The following is a 6,577-nucleotide window of genomic DNA, read 5'->3' as shown; positions in this document are numbered from 1 at the left end:
CACAATCTTACATCAACAGGGTTTCTTAACAACCATTCATATATACAATTTATGTACATTATATGATCCAGTGAACCCAGTATGCTAAACCTAGTCCCTGTATGCATAGAACATGTGTACTAGTATTTACAGAACAAACACCTAGTCTTTCTTCTTTACTTGAGTCCTTGATGTTGGGATTGGTGTTCTAATTCTTTCGGAGTCTCATTATTTGTAATTATACACATTGTTTTATGAATAAATAATTGTTATTTCATTCTGGTATTTACTCATATCCAATAAACAAAGCTCCATGATTATCTTATGTAAACTTAAGCATGTATATATGATATACAAGTGGATCATGCCTTAAATGATAACCTAAATAGGTCTCTAGTATAAGGATTAAGGTGGGATACCTGATCCTGGTGACATTATGGATACGACTCGCTTTGTAGAGGTTTGCAAGTGTTGTAAACTACTACAGATGGTAGATCCTGACCATTCATGTAGAGACATGTGAACGGGATTGTCCTATACAAAGAGTTTGTATAAGATCGGACCATGAGATGACTAGACTTTGTATATAACACAATTGATACTGGAGACTTACAACTCACCTAAATAACCATACGTGACACAACCTCAATCCTAAGTGTTTTGGGAACTCTTGCCTTTGAGGGCGATCATTTGATTAGTATAGGTGAGAGTGGCCAGATTGCTAACTCAACATGCATACCTTTTTGGGGACTTGTCTGATTTGGGAGTTGGGAACTCACTTACAAAAGATGGAATTCACTCCTTCCTCGAAGTAGGGATAAGTGGAGAGATTGCTCCCTTAAGGGCTTATTCCGGGGTTTGAACATAGTGGTCACAACTTCTCTTTGGAAGAGAGGACTCAGTTATCATAGTACTATGTAGGACTATGATTTATATTCATTAGAGGGATCAGTGGTACTTAAAGAGTTAGATGTAACAACAGGGGCATAATGGTTATTGGTCGAGTTGTACTTAGAGCGATCTGTGAAGGGTTGTCGCACTGTTAATTGGTTAATATGGACACATAATATATCTATGGTAAGGAGAGTTCAGTTGTCGGTCTTTAGTGGAGTGTCTGGCAGTTAACGAATGGTGGATCCTGTGACTAAAGAGTTTAGTCAGTTATTCACGCACCGTTGGAGCTTTGAGCTACAGGTTCATAAGGTCCCCTTGGTAGCTTAATGGATTCAAGTTGAGGATTAGTTCTTGGTCTTGATTTGAAATATTCAAATTGATAAGAGGTAATTTGATTATATATGATATGATCGGTATGGTGTATGAGATATATCAAGTGGAGGATTGATGCAAATGAGATTTACATTAAGTACCATGGAATATAAAAAAAGTTATGGTTTACAAGTTTCATGAGATGAAATATTAAAACTATAGGTTATAAATATATTATGGTAAGTTAGTTATCATTTATATTTATAATAATATTAATTATTGGATAATTATCTCTTTTTCTCTAATAACCAATTGAGTGGGAGGTTATTGGTGGTTTCATGGTAACCGTGAGATAAAAGGAAAAATGTTTTCCTAATTTTAAAAATAAAAAAAGAAAAGGTTGTTTTGAGATTTCCAATCTCGGAAAATTCTCACGGAGAGTTGTCAAGTAAATTAGATTTACTAAGCGACAAGTTGGAGTTAGCTAAACGATCGTGGAGTGTTCTTACACGATAGATACTCAGCTAAACAATGTGCTAAACGATCACATAGCTTTTGCTAGACGATCGCATAGCTTTTCCTAAGCGATTGGGCATTGACCTATACGATAGGTTATTCCATCTCCCACTTGCTCAATCGTTTACATAATTGTGGTTCCTCACATTTTCTGCCTCAAACCAAGTCCACACAGAGCCCACCCTCTGGATTCTCACACCGAGAATAGAAAGTTAACCTTCTTGGTGGTGTCATACTCAACTCGACACTGTTGAGGTTCTGTGGAGGCAGTTCCCTATGTTCGGGGTGTTCGTGACCTTGGCGATTGCTTAATTCGAGTGCGCGATTGTGAAGTGTAGCGGTCGTGTTGGACAAAAGTCCGTGTGTTGTTGTGCTGCTGTGATAAGTGTTCGTGATCAACGAACTTGAAGATGAGTCTGCAAAAGTTTGTTATTTCTTGTCTTTGATCTATTGTATTGTATGTTGTAATTTTTGTATTTCACATAACCGCATGTTTCCGTTTGTGATTGTAATTGTAAAGTTCATATACAATTGTAATTTGGAAAGATTCTTCTACTACTCATGAAAATCCTCGTGTTCAATTTCCTTCACTTGAGTGGCAGAGCAGCAACAAAATTAACCTCTAGGGAATTGACCGCTACGTGGGGAGGGATAAACGTTTAAAAATAGGGTGAGCTACAAGCCCAGTGAGTGACTTAAATAAAACATAAATCTCATGCTTAAAATTGGAAACTAGAAAACTAAATACTAAAAACTGAACTAGCCAATCAAGCATGTACACAAAACTTGTAAACGTATTGTATCTGAAAACATAGCTAAACTGATCCTTAGTTGAGGGAGAACCATTTTGTTCAACTCTCAACGTCATTTCTACCAACATGTAGGTGGTTTTAGTCAAGTATCGTTATACCTTAGTTGAGGGAGAACCCTTTTGTAAACGTATTTCTACTGCTCATGCAGCAGAAGTAACCAGGATCCATAAGCACTCTAATTCATTAATTTTGGCAAATATGAAAGCATGCTTCAGTAGAAATAAAGGGGTTTCAAGACATACCTTTGTAGAACTTCCTCAAAGCTTGAAACCAACTGCTAATCTCCTCTGAATCTTATTGTAGACCACCTCAAGATCTTCCCTACTATCTTCTTGGTGCTATAGATTGAGTTGTGGGACTCAAAATAAGCCTGAATTAAGGGAAATCAGAGACAAGCTCACAGTTGCAACCCAAATGAAGAACATCTTTCTTTTCTCGATTTTTTTCTGAAAAAGTTGATTCGTTGCATTACTTCAAAATCACTCTAATCTCTTCAACATATTGCAGATCATTATGCAAAGAGATTTGCTGCATGAGATGCAGCTCATGCTTGGAGTTAATAAAGCTTGAAGAAGTGGGTTGTTAGTGAGCTACTTGAAGAAGTAATGGAGAAATACAATTTTTACATTGAAATACAATTTTTACATTATGTGTATTTTCTTCTTTTTCAATTTTTCAAATATTGATTTTATAAATAAATTCTTTTAATAAAATTGAAAACATTATTGATTTTACAAAATTAATTTCATAAATTAATTTTTTTAACAAAATTAATAAATAATTATTTAAACAATTTAAATAATTCTAATTAATTTAATATCAAATATTAACTTAATTTTTACACAATTCCATCTTCAAATATTTAAATCATATTTAAATATTATTTCTCCAATTTCATTTAATTCTAATTTGAAAACTTCAAATTAACTTATCATGCTACTCTAGAACTAATTCATTTACGAGCTAGTAGGGGGACTTCGCGGACCTACAGATCATGAGCTCCAACGATCCAAGATTAATCGGCTAAACTCATTAGACCGATCTAACCCCAATTCGTTAACTAATGGGTGATTCCACTAAAATCCATAGTTGAACTTCCCTCCCTATAGATATATTATGTCCACTCGATATAACCATGATTAGTAAGTTAACCCTTCACAGGTTGTTCGTAATAACGGTTGGGTCGAATCTCTGTTTTACCCCCGAAATTACCTCTTGTTCCTTAAGTCTCAGTGATCCTCTAATGAACAATTAATCCTTTTCAGGCCAATGAGAGGGTGAGGCCTCTTGTTCAAGACCCAGAATCAACACTTGAAGGGAATAAGCTCTTTACTAACCCTAATCGGGTAGGAGCGTATTTCGTCTTGCACCCTATGTTCCCAGCTATTCATCTGATCTTATCCCCAAAATGGGAGGCTTATTGAGCAGAGATAGTTGGTCTACTCTCACCGTTTGTAGATCAAAGGATAATCCCAAACAAACAGGAGTTCATAGTTAGCTCAGGATTAAGGTCAAGTTACCTAGGTCATTGCTTTGAAATAGTCAAACTTAAACAGTAAAGAGCGTATAAAGTAAGAGTGACTAGTTTCGTGGTCCGATCTTGTACAAAACTCATTTGCATAGGACACCTCACTCCTCATGTCCCAACATGAACGAATTAGGATTGCTTCGTTTGTAGCACTTTACAACTCTTTGTAACAATTACAGAGTAGGTCGCATCCAATAGTGTTACCAGAATAAGGCACTCAATCTTATTTATATACTATAGATCATTTTGACTATTTACTTGAACCTGATCCACTTGTATGTCTCCACATAAAGTTCAAGTACTTATGTAATAGCTAAGGGACTTAGGTTATTGGATTTCGAAAAAACAATATATTCAATAAGAACTTGAATTTTCAGAATAAGTTTTATTGTTTACAAACCACGAGTTTTAGGACATAAAACCCAACAAACTCCCACTTGGACTAAAACTTCAGTGGTGACTTATATATCCGATACATAAAACCCAACAAACTCCCACTTGGACTAAACTCCAGTGATAACTTATATATCCGATATATAAGACTGAGTTTCCAAGTTTTATAGAGAAATACAATAAACTAGGCCATCCCATACCCATGGTTCACCATTTGGTATCCCATATCTGATATTTCTCCCACTTGCCCTAGGTTATTTAACTGGTATTCCTAGTCTTACTAGATGATTCTCAAACACTTTAGCCGAGAGAATCATTGTAAACATATTAGTGTACAACATGCTTTTATTAAACTATATAGGGAATGCATCTAATTCTCAATAATGATCAGGAAGCACACTTTCCTCCCACTACATTGAGGTACTCTCAACTCTTTGATTAAGATGCGTCTGACCTATCTTAACAACTCTTGTTACCAGTCAAATCTAGAAATCTTTAAACTTACTATACCTTGATCTTAACTGTTTTAAATATTTAAATATTTGTAAATGGCTTTTAACAATTTGATTCTTAACAGACGTTTCTACGAGATAGAACAAACATATTTTCTGAAAATGAACATTTCATTCAAAACAAAAATATGTACAATATGTTCATTACAAGATTTATAAAAGCAGGTAATATCATCTTCAGCAGCAACTTCTCCCACTAGTCAAGCTGAGTAAACGGTCTTCAGGAACTAAATTGCCAGTTTGTTCTCTACTTTCTTCTCTGCAAGATATTTAGGGCAATTTCTCTTCCAATGCCCTTCTTCGCTGCAATGGAAAAATTTCCCTTGCTCTATAGTGGTTTTCTTGCTTTTCTTGATAGCAAGATTCTTCTTCCTTTTCCCTTTGTCTTTCTTCGCTGCAGTGGAAACATTTCCCTTGCTCTATAGCGGTTTTCTTGCTTTTCTTGATAGCAAGATTCTTCTTCCCTTTCCCTTTGTCTTTCTTCACTAGAATACTTCTACTCTGGGAAGAGGAGGCAACATCAGGCTTGGAGGATGTTCCTCTCTTCTCAGTAAAAGCAACATTTACTTCTGGTTCCAGACCCTTAGTTCTCAACATTGTTTGGAAAGCCTGCAGCTCATTCAGCAGAATAGTCAAGTTGTATTAAATTGTATTCATTAATGCATTCGTACAAAATTGCAGAAAACTCTTCAGAAGAGATTCTAGAATAAAACCAATGTGACTTCTCTCGTCCATCACAACACCGTTTACCTCAGCCACATTAAAGTGGATCATCATGTCTAGGACATGTTCACAAACTGAGGTCCCCTCTTTCATACGGTTGTTATAAACGTATTTGATAGCATCATGCCTCTGGGTGAAGGACGGTTGTCCAAACATCCCTCTCAAGGATTCCATAATCTCTTTGGCAGTACTCATATTCTTGTGTTTTTTGGCTAAAATGTCAGACAAGCTGGCGAGAATATAAGCACGAACTTTATCATTCACCCTGATCCATCTATTGAATGCTTCCCGAACAGTTCGGTTGGAATTAAAGCTAAGAATGGGAGGACATTCCTCTGTTAAGACAAATCACAAATCATCTATCGTAAGTATTGTGTTCAAATTCGATTCCATGTCACATAGTTATCCTCGATCAGTTTGTCTGATGCCAACAATTGTATAATTGAACTCGTCATTCTTAAATTATAAACAAATTCTATAAGTGAATTGTTTTTAAATCCTATCAAGTTTTAGCAAAGTGATAATATACCCATAATCATTATTTTTGCAACGATACTTAAGTGATTTAGAACAAATGCTACCGAGGGGCAATCAAGAATTCCTTTATAAAAGCAAGAAAATTCTTGACCAAATACTATCTCCAAAATAACTCATATTCCAATAGTTATTTAGTTATCGTTTTTGGTCAAGATCTTTACTAACACTTAGTAATTCTTGTAAGTGTAGACCCGTCATTTTCAAATCTTACAGAATGGTATGAGCATGCCTCCGAAATAGAAGACAAATACCCAAGACGTAACTCATTTTACTGAACCTTGGTTTGTCCTGAATCCTATGTTACAATCCTCCGAGGGGATCACCGCGGTTAACAACTAGCTAGTGCCGCCTAAAAATGATAGAAGTCGCAA

Source organism: Benincasa hispida, chromosome 9, assembly GCF_009727055.1.
Source record: "Benincasa hispida cultivar B227 chromosome 9, ASM972705v1, whole genome shotgun sequence".
NCBI classification, from domain to species: domain Eukaryota; kingdom Viridiplantae; phylum Streptophyta; class Magnoliopsida; order Cucurbitales; family Cucurbitaceae; genus Benincasa; species Benincasa hispida.
Note: the sequence above shows the minus strand (reverse complement) of the source record.